Raw genomic sequence first — 10,316 nt, forward strand, 5'->3', positions numbered from 1 at the left:
CTCCCAGCCTGACTGTCCTGCCACATAGAACCTCTCCAGGCCACACCTCTTAGAGCCCCAAAAACCGAGGGGACGGGGTCTCCTCCCTCCCCCCGGCCTGTCTCCTGGGCTTTTGGAGGTCCTGGGAGGTGGGGCCTGGGGAGGTTACGCGAGGAAGGACGGGGCAGTCTCACGGGGACGGCGTTTAGAAAGGTGGGCCTTGGAGGTTCCAGGTAGCAAGGGAAAGGTTGGACAGAAATAGCAGCCCAAGCGTTTAGGAAGGTGGGCCGGGGGTGTGGCTGCGTGATTGAATGGGTAAAAAGCATAGAACATTTAGGAGAAATCGGATGCTATCTGGGGGTGCTTCCCAGACCCTACAGGGATGGCCGTATCCTCTCTTCCTTCCCAACCCTGAGGCGAGGCCGCACCCCATCGAACGGGGGCACGTTCCAGGGCGACGAGGGTAGCCGTACCACTGACAATCTGCCTCCATTTCTTGGCCAGTGCCCAGGGCTGTGGGTCGGTCCTTTGGCCGATGGAGAGAGGAGTGAGAAAAAGGTCCAGCTCCAGCTGTCCCCGAGGGAGGGTTTTGTTGTGATTTTTATTAATCGTATTTATAGAGGCCTCACTCTATGTAGAGCACTTTACTAAAGACTTGGGAGAGAGAGTACAGTATAGCGGTTGATAGACGTGTTCAGTGCCCACAGTGAGCTTTGTTATTATTACTAAGCACTTAGGTTCCAGATCCTCTAAGCGTTGGGGTAGATAGCGACTAATCAAGTTGGACACAGTCTGGCTTACAGTCTTTTATAGATAATAATAATGTTGGTATTTGTTAAGCGCAGAGCGCTGTTCTAAGCAGTGGGGTAGATACAGGATAATCAGGTTGTCCCACGTGAGGCTCCCAGTTAATCCCCGTTTTGCAGATGAGGCAACCGAGGCACAGTAAAGTGACTTGCCCACAGTCAGCTGACAGGTGGCAGAGCCAGGATTCGAACCCGTGACCTCTGACTCCCAAGCCCGGGCACTTTCTTATAGATCCAACTGCTGTATTATTCTCTGGCAAGCGTTTAGCACAGTGCCCAGCACACCGTAAGTGCTCAAAAAATACAATTGATTATTAATGATAATGGTATTTAAGGGCTTACTGTGTGCCAAACACTGTTGTAAGTGCTGGGGTAGTTACAAGATAATGAGGTTGTCCCCATGGGGCTCACGGTCTTAATCCCCATTTTACAGATGAGGTAACTGAGACACAGAAGTTAAATGGCTTTCCCTAGGTCACGCAGGAGAGAAGGGGCGGAGCCTGAGTTAGAATCCGGGTCCTTCGGACTCCCAGGCCCAAGCAGTGTGGCTCAGTGGAAAGAGCCCGGGCTTCGGAGTCAGAGGTCATGGGTTCGACTCCCGGCTCTGCCACTCGTCAGCTGTGTGACTGTGGGCAAGTCACTTCACTTCTCTGGGCCTCAGTTGCCTCATCTGTAAAATGGGGATTAAGACTGTGAGCCCCACGTGGGACAGCCTGATTATCCTGTATCTACCCCAGCGCTTAGAAGAGTGCCCTGCACAAAGTAAGCGCTTAACAAATACCAGCATTATTATTATTATTATTATTATCATCATCATTATTTTAAGGCTCTCGGACGTGTCTTAGCCCGGCCCGAGGGACCGACACGCCCTAAGTCTTTTCCGAGATAGGAAGTTCTCAGATGAGCTATGGGAGGGTCCTCTAAGAGCACAGCAGTGTGGAGTAGTGGCTAGAGCATGGGCCCGGAGGTCAGAAGGTCATGGGTTCCAATCCCGCCCCGGCCACTTGTCTGCCGTCCGGCTTTGGGCGAGGCACTTCTCTGTGCCTCAGTTACCCCGTCCGTAAAATGGGGATGAAGACCGAGCCCTTGGCGGGACAGGGACTGTGTCCAACTCGATTTGCTTGTATCGAGCACCAAGTACGGTGCCTGGCACGTAGTAAGCGCTTAGCAGAAACCATAATCACCGTTAGTACGGCGCTTCGCCCGCGGTCGGCGCTCGGTAAATACGACGGAATAGACTAAAGACGTGGAACGGCCCCGGTCGCCCCGTTGCCTTTTCCTTCTCTCCTGGTGCCTTTCTCGTCCCTTCGTCGCGTAGTTTTTCAGCGGTGACTCTGAGCTGGGTGCTCCGGTCTCACCCGATGCCGGGGTGGCCCGGAGCAGCAGAGGGCGCCTTCGCCCCGAGTCTACCCTTCAGCCCCCCACACATTGCCTTTCTCTGATGGGCGCCGGAGGCGGCCCGGCTCCTTCGTCGCCACCGAAATCCCCAAGAAGAGCCGCCGGCCGCTCTCTCCGCCTCCCTCTCCGTCCTCTCTGACCCGGCCGCCCTCCGACGATCTGCCTCCGTCCCTTGGCCAACGCCCTGGGCCGTGGGTCGGTCCTTTGGCTGATGGAGAGAGGAGTGAGAAAAAAGACCTCCAAAGCCCAGGAGACGGGCTGGGGTGAGGGAGGAGACCCCGTCCCCTCGGTTTTGGGGGCTCTGGGAGGCGTGGCCTGGAGAGGTTCTATGTAGCAGGACGGTCAGGCCGGGAGAATATTAAAAGAAAAACAGATTGTAAGAGGAGCTGTGCCTGCCGCGGCTGAACGGGACAGGGGACGGAAGGTTCTATTTTCGACGGAGCAAGTGACGAGGGTAAGGAATGAGGGACGGTGAGCTCCGACAATTGGGCTCTGTATTTAGAAAGCTCCTCGCTTGCCTCTCTGCTCCACCGGAGCCTGTTGCGTTGACTTTCTAAGTCGTACTTTTCCACGACCCGTGGGTTTTCTCCTCTTCCAGACGGAGGATGTCTCGGGGAGGGGTGGAGCGCTCTGCGGCGCTCAGGCCGTCACACCACGCCGGCGGGAACCGCTCCCTCCCGATGGTCCCTGGCCCGGGAGCGGCGATTGCACTGGACTAGGCCTCGGTCTCCTTCCCACCCACTTATTCCAGTTGCGGCTCTCGCCAGCGGGGCACGGAACCGTTCAAACCCCTGGGCGTTAATGAGCGAGGAGTTTTGCTACAATTCAGGACTCGCCCCCCCCCCCCCCCCCCCCCCGGCCTCTGGCTTGTATCTCTGCAAGACGGGTGGTTCCGGGGAGAAACGTGAGCGTAGCCGTGAGGATGGAAGCCCGTTAGGGCCAGTGGTGACCAGAACACGCTCCACCTTAGCCCGCAGGTGCCTCCGAAGCTCGTTCTTCACTTGGGAAGAGCGAAGGAGTGACAGAGCCGGGAGCTACCCTAGGACTGAAGATCCATCGCCCCTCTCCCAACCTAAATCCCGACACAATCCACCCACCGGCCCATCCCCGTGTGTGTGCCTGCGTGTACACGCCCCCGTGAACTCATTCGTTCGTTCCATCGTGCATACTGAGCGCTTACTGTGTGCAGGGCACTGGACTAAGCGCTTGGAAAGTACAGTTCGGCAACAAATTGAGACGATCCCTCCCCAGCATCGGACTCTCAGTCTAGAAGGGGGAGACAGGTGACAAAACAAAACAGGTAGACGGGCAGCAATGCCATCGAAATAGATAAAGAGAACCATAGATGTACGCACGTCATTAATAGAAAAATTAATCTGTAGATATTACACAAGTGCTGTGGGGCCGGGAGGGGGGGGAGAGCAGAGGGAGGGATTTGGGGTGAAGGGGAGGAGGAACATGAATCTAAACATGCCTGTGTACAGTACATTGTATTCATTCGTTCAGTAGTATTTATTGAGCACCCACTATGTGCAGAGCACTGTACTAAGCGCTTGGAATGGACAACTGGGCAACAGATAGAGACCATCCCTGCCCAGTGACGGGCTCACGGTCTAATGGGGGGAGACGGACGGCAGGGCAAAACAGAACGAAACAAAAACAAGACAACATTATCACGATAGATAGAATCAAGGGGATGTATACCTCATTAACAAAATAAATAGGATAATAAATACTATATACGAATGAGCACAATGCTGAGAGGAGGGAAAGGGGGCGAGGAGCGGAGGGAAGGGGGGCTCAGCTGAGGCGAGGTGAAGGGGGAAGAGCAGAGGGTTGAGGGGGAGCAGAGGGAAAAGGGGGGAGCTCAGTCGGGGAAGGCCTGGGATTTTGATACGTTCATACGGAGAAGCAACGTGGCCTAGTAGAAAGAGCACGGTCCTGGGGGTCAGAGGGTCTGTGTTCTAATCACGGGTTCACCGCTTACCTGCTAGAGAAGCGACGTGGCCCAGCGGATAGAGCAAGGGTCTGGGAGTCGGAAGAACCTGGGTTCTAATCCTGACTCCGGCACTTGTCTTCCGTGTGACCTTGGGTAAGACATTTAACTTCTGTGCCTCGGTTACCTCATCTGTAAAATGCTTCAGAGAAGCGGCGTGGCTCAGTGGAAAGAGCCCGGGCTTTGGAGTCAGAGGTCATGGGTTCGAATCCCGGCTCGGCCACTTGTCAGCTGTGTGACTTTGGGCGAGTCACTTAACTTCTCGGTGCCTCAGTTACCTCATCTGTCAAATGGGGATGAAGACTGTGAGCCCCACGTGGGACAACCTCACTCCCCTGTGTCTACCCCAGCGCTTAGAACAGTGCTCGGCACATAGTGAGCGCTTAACAAATACCAACATTATTAAAATGGGATTAAGACTGAGCCTCATGTGGGACAGGGACTGTGTCCAACCTGATTACTTTGTATCTACCCCAGTGCTTAGTACAGTATCGGGCACATAGTGAGCACTTAGGAAATGCCCCAGTTCGTGGCTCAGTGGAAAGAGCACGGGCTTGGGAGCCTGAGGTCATGGGTTCGAGTCCCGTCTCTGCCACCTGTCAGCTGTGTGACCGTGGGCAGGTCACTTTACTTCTCTGTGCCTCAGTTCCCCATCTGTAAAATGGGGATGAAGACCGTGAGCCTCACGTGGGACAACCTGATGACCCTGGATCTCCCCCAGCGCTTAGAACAGTGCTCTGCACATAGTAAGCGCTTAACAAATACCAACATTATTATGATGTGATCTTGGGCAAGTCATGTAACTTCTCTGGGTCTCAGTTTCCTCGCCTCGAAAATGGGAATTCAATACCTGTCTTCCCTCCTACTTAGACCGTGAGCCCCTTGTGGGACGGAAACCGTGTCCGACCTGATTATCTTGCATCTACCCCAGCGCCTAGCACAGTGCTCGGCACATAGTACTCATCTAACGAACACCTCAGTGAAATCGTTATTATTATTACACTTCGGCCTCTAGACTCAGTAGGTCACAAAAACCACTTTCAAACGTACAATTTCATAGCTTCTCGTAACTTCCAGAGAGGTTCAGTGACCCGTCCGAGGTCACACAGCTTGTCGGTAACGGAGCCGAGACTGGAATCCGAGGCTCCTGAGGGCCGGGGTCGCCGCTGCCGCTCTCCCGTGTCTCTGTGACGTTTTCTCGAAGCGGCGAACGGCTGCGGGTTTACAAGACCTTGCCCTTTGGGCTGTTAGCGGCTTGTGGACGGGGACTGTGCCTTCTCTGTATACTTAGAGAATGCTTAGAGAAGCAGCGTGGCTCAGTGGAAAGTCCCTCCGGGACTGAGAGTCAGAGGTCATGGGTTCGAATCCCGGCTCTGCCACTTGTCAGCTGTGTGACTGTGGGCCAGTCACTTCACTTCTCTGGGCCTCAGTGACCTCATCTGGAAAATAGAGATTAAGACTGTGAGCCTCATGTGGGACAACCCGATGACCCCAGCGCTTAGAACAGTGCTCGGCACATAGTAAGCGCTTAGCAAATACCAGCATTATTATTATTATTATACCTGGAGCAAGGCAGGCACACAGAGGGCGTGCCAACAATCTGTGTTTTTAGCGCAGTGATCCCTTCCCTCTGAACTGAAGGAGCTGGAATTCTGGGCCTCACCCAGAGATTGAGATGGCCCAAGTCAAGAGTTGGAGAGATTATGTATTTACCTGTAATTTATTTATTCATTTATCAATTTACTTATTTAATAATAATAATAATAATAATGTTGGTATTAAGCGCTTACTATGTGCAGAGCACTGTTCTAAGCGCTGGGGTAGATCCAGGGTAATCAGGTTGTCCCACGTGAGGCTCCCAGTTAATCCCCATTTTCCAGATGAGGTGACTGAGGCCCAGAGAAGTGAAGCGACTCGCCCACGGTCACACAGCTGACGAGTGGCAGAGCCGGGAGTCGAACCCATGACCCCTGACTCCGAAGCCCAGGCTCTTTCCACGGAGCCACGCGTTTATAATAATGTCCGTCTCCCCTTCTAGACCGTGAGCTCGTTGTGGGCAGGAATGTATCTGTCGCCGTTCTGTACGTTCCCAAGTGCTTGGGGCAGTGCTTTTCACACAGTAAGCACCCAGTAAATGTAATTTAATTAATTTTCCATTCCGGGGAGGGTGGGCCCTACTGCGGGAAAGGCCAAGACCACCATCAGCAGTAGTATTTACCGGTGTTTCCCGAGTGCAGCCCACTTTTATTAGCCGCTTAGGGAATCTACAAAAGACCCTCAAGGGATTCTCTCTGGCCCAACCCCAGCTTTGGCTCCCCTCTTCCGCTCCCCACTCCCCGGCAGCACGGAAGGGTGCGGAGACCTAGAGATCTGATGAGCCAACAGTAATAAGCAGCGTGGCTCAGTGGAAAGAGCCCGGGCTTGGGAGTCCGAGGTCATGGGTTCGAATCCCGGCTCTGCCACTTGTCAGCTGCGTGACTGTGGGCCGGTCACTTAGCTTCTCTGTGCCTCAGTTACCTTCTCTGTAGAATTGGTATTAAGACCGTGAGCCTCACGTGAGACAACCTAATGTCCCTGTATCTACCCCAGCGCTTAGAACAGTGCTCTGCACATAGTGAGTGCTTCACAAATACCAACATTATTAATATTCATCAAGTGTCTAGTGTGTGCAGAGAATCAATCAGAGCACTGTTCTGACCAGTTGGGAAAAAATGCAGTTGCTGGTGTTCATCCACTTGCAAGATCTGGCTTTTTGGTTAAGTACTTAGTATGTGCCAGGCACTGTACTGAGCGCTGGGGTGGATCCAAGCAACTCTGGTTGGACCCAGACCCTGTGTCCATTTGCAGGTATAATATTAAAGGATTGGATGCCTGTTTGCTTGTTTTGCCCGATTACTTGTTTCCATGTCTGTCTCCCCGCTTCTAGACTACGAGCCCGTTGTTGGGTAGGGATTGTCTCCATCTGTTATTGAATTGTGCCTTCCAAGTGCTTAGCACAGTGCTCTGAACACAATAAGTGCTCAGTAAATATGATTGAATGAATGAATGAATGTAAGAACGCAACAGAGGCGGTAGGCAATTCCCTGTCCTCAACAAAAAATGTTGGTATTCGTTAAGCGCTTACCACGTGCACAGCACTGTTCTAAGCGCTGGGGTAGATACAGGGTGATCAGGTCGTCCCACGTGAGGCTCACGGTCTTAATCCCCACTTGACAGATGAGGGAACTGAGGCCCAGAGAAGTGAAGTGACTTGCCCACAGTCACACAGCTGACGAGTGGCAGAGCCGGGATTCGAACCCATGACCTCTGACTCCCAAGCCCGGGCTTTTTCCACTGAGCCACGCTGCTTCTCAAGGATACGAGGATACAGAGAACTAGCAGAATACAATTGAGGTGATAGACGTGATTTCTCTCTTCAAGAATCTTAGAAGACAGTGGGGGAGACAGATGCTAAATTGCATTTAGGAGGAAGTAATAGAGAGTAAAGATAATAATCGTGGTATTTATTAAGCACTTACTATGTGCCAAGCTCTGTGGACACAAGATAATTAGGTCTGGCACAGTCCCTGTCCCACACAGGGCTCATAGTGGGAGGGAGAGCATTTTCTGGATAAGGAAATTGAGGTCCAGGGAAGTTCACGGACTTGTCTGTGGTCACAAGGTAAACAGCGGTCAGAATTAGAACCCAGATCCGCTGACCACCCCAGGCCCATGCTGTTTCTATTAGGCCAGGCTGCTTCCTCATATGCAATTACCCATGACGTAGCATATGCAGGAATTATTTGATTTGGAGAAGCAGTGTGGCTCAGTGGAAAGAACACAGGCTTGGGAGTCAGAGGTCATGGGTTCGAATCCCTGTTGGGCCACTTGTCAGCTGTGTGGCTTTGGGCAAGTCACTTAACTTCTCTGGGCCTCAGTTCCCTCGTCTGTAAAATGGGGATTAAGACCGTGAGCCCCAACGCGGGACAACCTGATCACCTTGTATCTCCCCCAGCGCTTAGAACAGTGCTTTGCACATAGTAAGCGCTTAACAGATACCATCAGCATCATTCACAGGGGCATGTACATGCAGAAACAAGCACACACAGGGATTAGCGAGTGGGAGTAGGTTGTGTCGGGGTTTATGGTGGGAGAGGAGTGATTGCTGTTCAGTCCTCAGGGGTTCCCATTTTACGGATGAGGTCAACAGAGAAGTAAAGTGACTTGCCCAGGGCGATACGGCAGACAGGTGGCGGAGCCAGGATTAGAACCCATGACCTTCCGACTCCCAGGCGCGTGCTCTATCCACTGCGCCAAGTAGACTTGAACAACCTGAGAGCAAGTTCTGGGGATGTTCTCTCAGTCGGACTTCAGCATCTAGTGCAATGTGCTCTCGGTGACTGAATGGTCCCTTAAAGACAAGGGACATTTTCTCTCGGTGTTGGATTCGGCCTCACGTTCGCTGTGTCCTTCCTTTCGCTTCTTCTACCTTTCAAATGATCCCATCAGCATCGTCCTTGGGTCGAAGGTGGACGAAGGGAAGCGGGGGTCGGGCATTTCGCACCGGACAAGACTTTCTTGGTTTCACTCAGGGGTGTTTATTGAGCACTTAATGTGTGCCGAGCACCGGGAAGGAGCGTGGCTCAGTGGAAAGAGCCCGGGCTTGGGAGTCAGAGGTCGTGGGTTCTAATCCCGGCTCCGCCACTCGTCTGCTGGGTGACCTTGGGCAAGTCACTTAACTCATTACCTCATCTGTAAAATGGGGATTAAGACTGTGAGCCCCACGTGGGACAACCTGCTTACCTTGTATCTACCTCGGCGCTTAGGACAGTGCTTGGCATATAGTAGGCGCTGAACAAATACCGTCATCACCATCACTGTGCGAAGCGCTTCAGAGAGTACAGTACCGCAGTTGACAGACATATTTCCTGTCCGCAAGGAGCCTACGGTCTAGAAGCCGTCCTGAGACCTCTTCGTTAGGTTAGGAAGCTTTTGCTTTTAGAGACTGTTGGATCGGCTGGGCTGCATAACAGGAGTATGGGGCTAAAAATGATTAAAATAGGGATTATTCTATATTCAGAGAAATCTAGAGGAAAAAAGGGTGAAATCTAGAGGAAAAAAGGGTGTGTAATAATAATAATGTTGGTCTTTGCTAAACATTTTCTATGTGCCAGTCACCGTACTAAGTGCTGGGGTGGAGATAAGCAAATCGGGTTGGACGCAGTTTCTGTCCCACATGGGGCTCACAGTCTCAATCCCCATTTTACAGATGAGGTAACCGAGGCACAGAGAAGTGCAGTGACTTGCCCCAGGTCACACAGCAGACAAGTGGTGGAGGCGGAATTAGAACCCCGTGACCTTCTGACTCTCAGGCCCGTAATCTATCCACTACACCATGCTGTTTCTCTGCAGTTGGTCTTTTAATCAAGATTAAAACGGGAAAGACGACCATCAGAGAGAATCAAAGACTGAAGTCTATGGAAAGATATTTAAAGTCACTGAGGTTTCTTTTGAATAGAAAAGGCAAAGCTTGATTATAAATGCCACTCACCATGTACTTGGCCACACAGATGCCTTTAGTTGAAGAGGGTGGGAGAAGCTTTAGCTCCAATAACTCCAAGTTAGCTCATTCTAGACTCCTCCTCCTAGGATAGTTTAAGCAGAGAGAAAATGACCTCACCACATTGACAATTTCTTCCAGCAGAGAGCCAAATGAAGCAGCAGGAATCAAAGCAGCACAGCAAACGGAAGCTTTTTCCCAGTGGAAAATTCAGCTCCACCCGGAGATGGGCAACAGCTCTTCCAGGATCGATAGGGGAAGTAGATTTCTCCCAAAAGTCCCAGTGACCTTTGGGAGATGTAATAATAATAATGTTGATATTTGCTAAGCGCTTACTATGTGCAGAGCACTGGGGTAGATAGAGGGTAATCAGGTTGTCCCACGTGAGGCTCCCAGTTAATCCCCATTTTACAGACGAGGTAACTGAGGCACGGAGAAGTTAAGTGACTTGCCTACAGTCACACAGCTGACAAGTGGCGGAGCTGGGAGTCGAACCCATGACCTCTGACTCCGAAGCCCAGGCTCTTTCCACCGTGCCACGCTGCTTCCCAGCAGATGTAGGCAAAGAGCCCCTTTGAGTGCTGAAATACGTCGGTTT

The sequence above is a fragment of the Ornithorhynchus anatinus genome, chromosome 7 (assembly GCF_004115215.2).
Source record: "Ornithorhynchus anatinus isolate Pmale09 chromosome 7, mOrnAna1.pri.v4, whole genome shotgun sequence".
Classification (NCBI taxonomy): Eukaryota; Metazoa; Chordata; class Mammalia; order Monotremata; family Ornithorhynchidae; genus Ornithorhynchus; species Ornithorhynchus anatinus.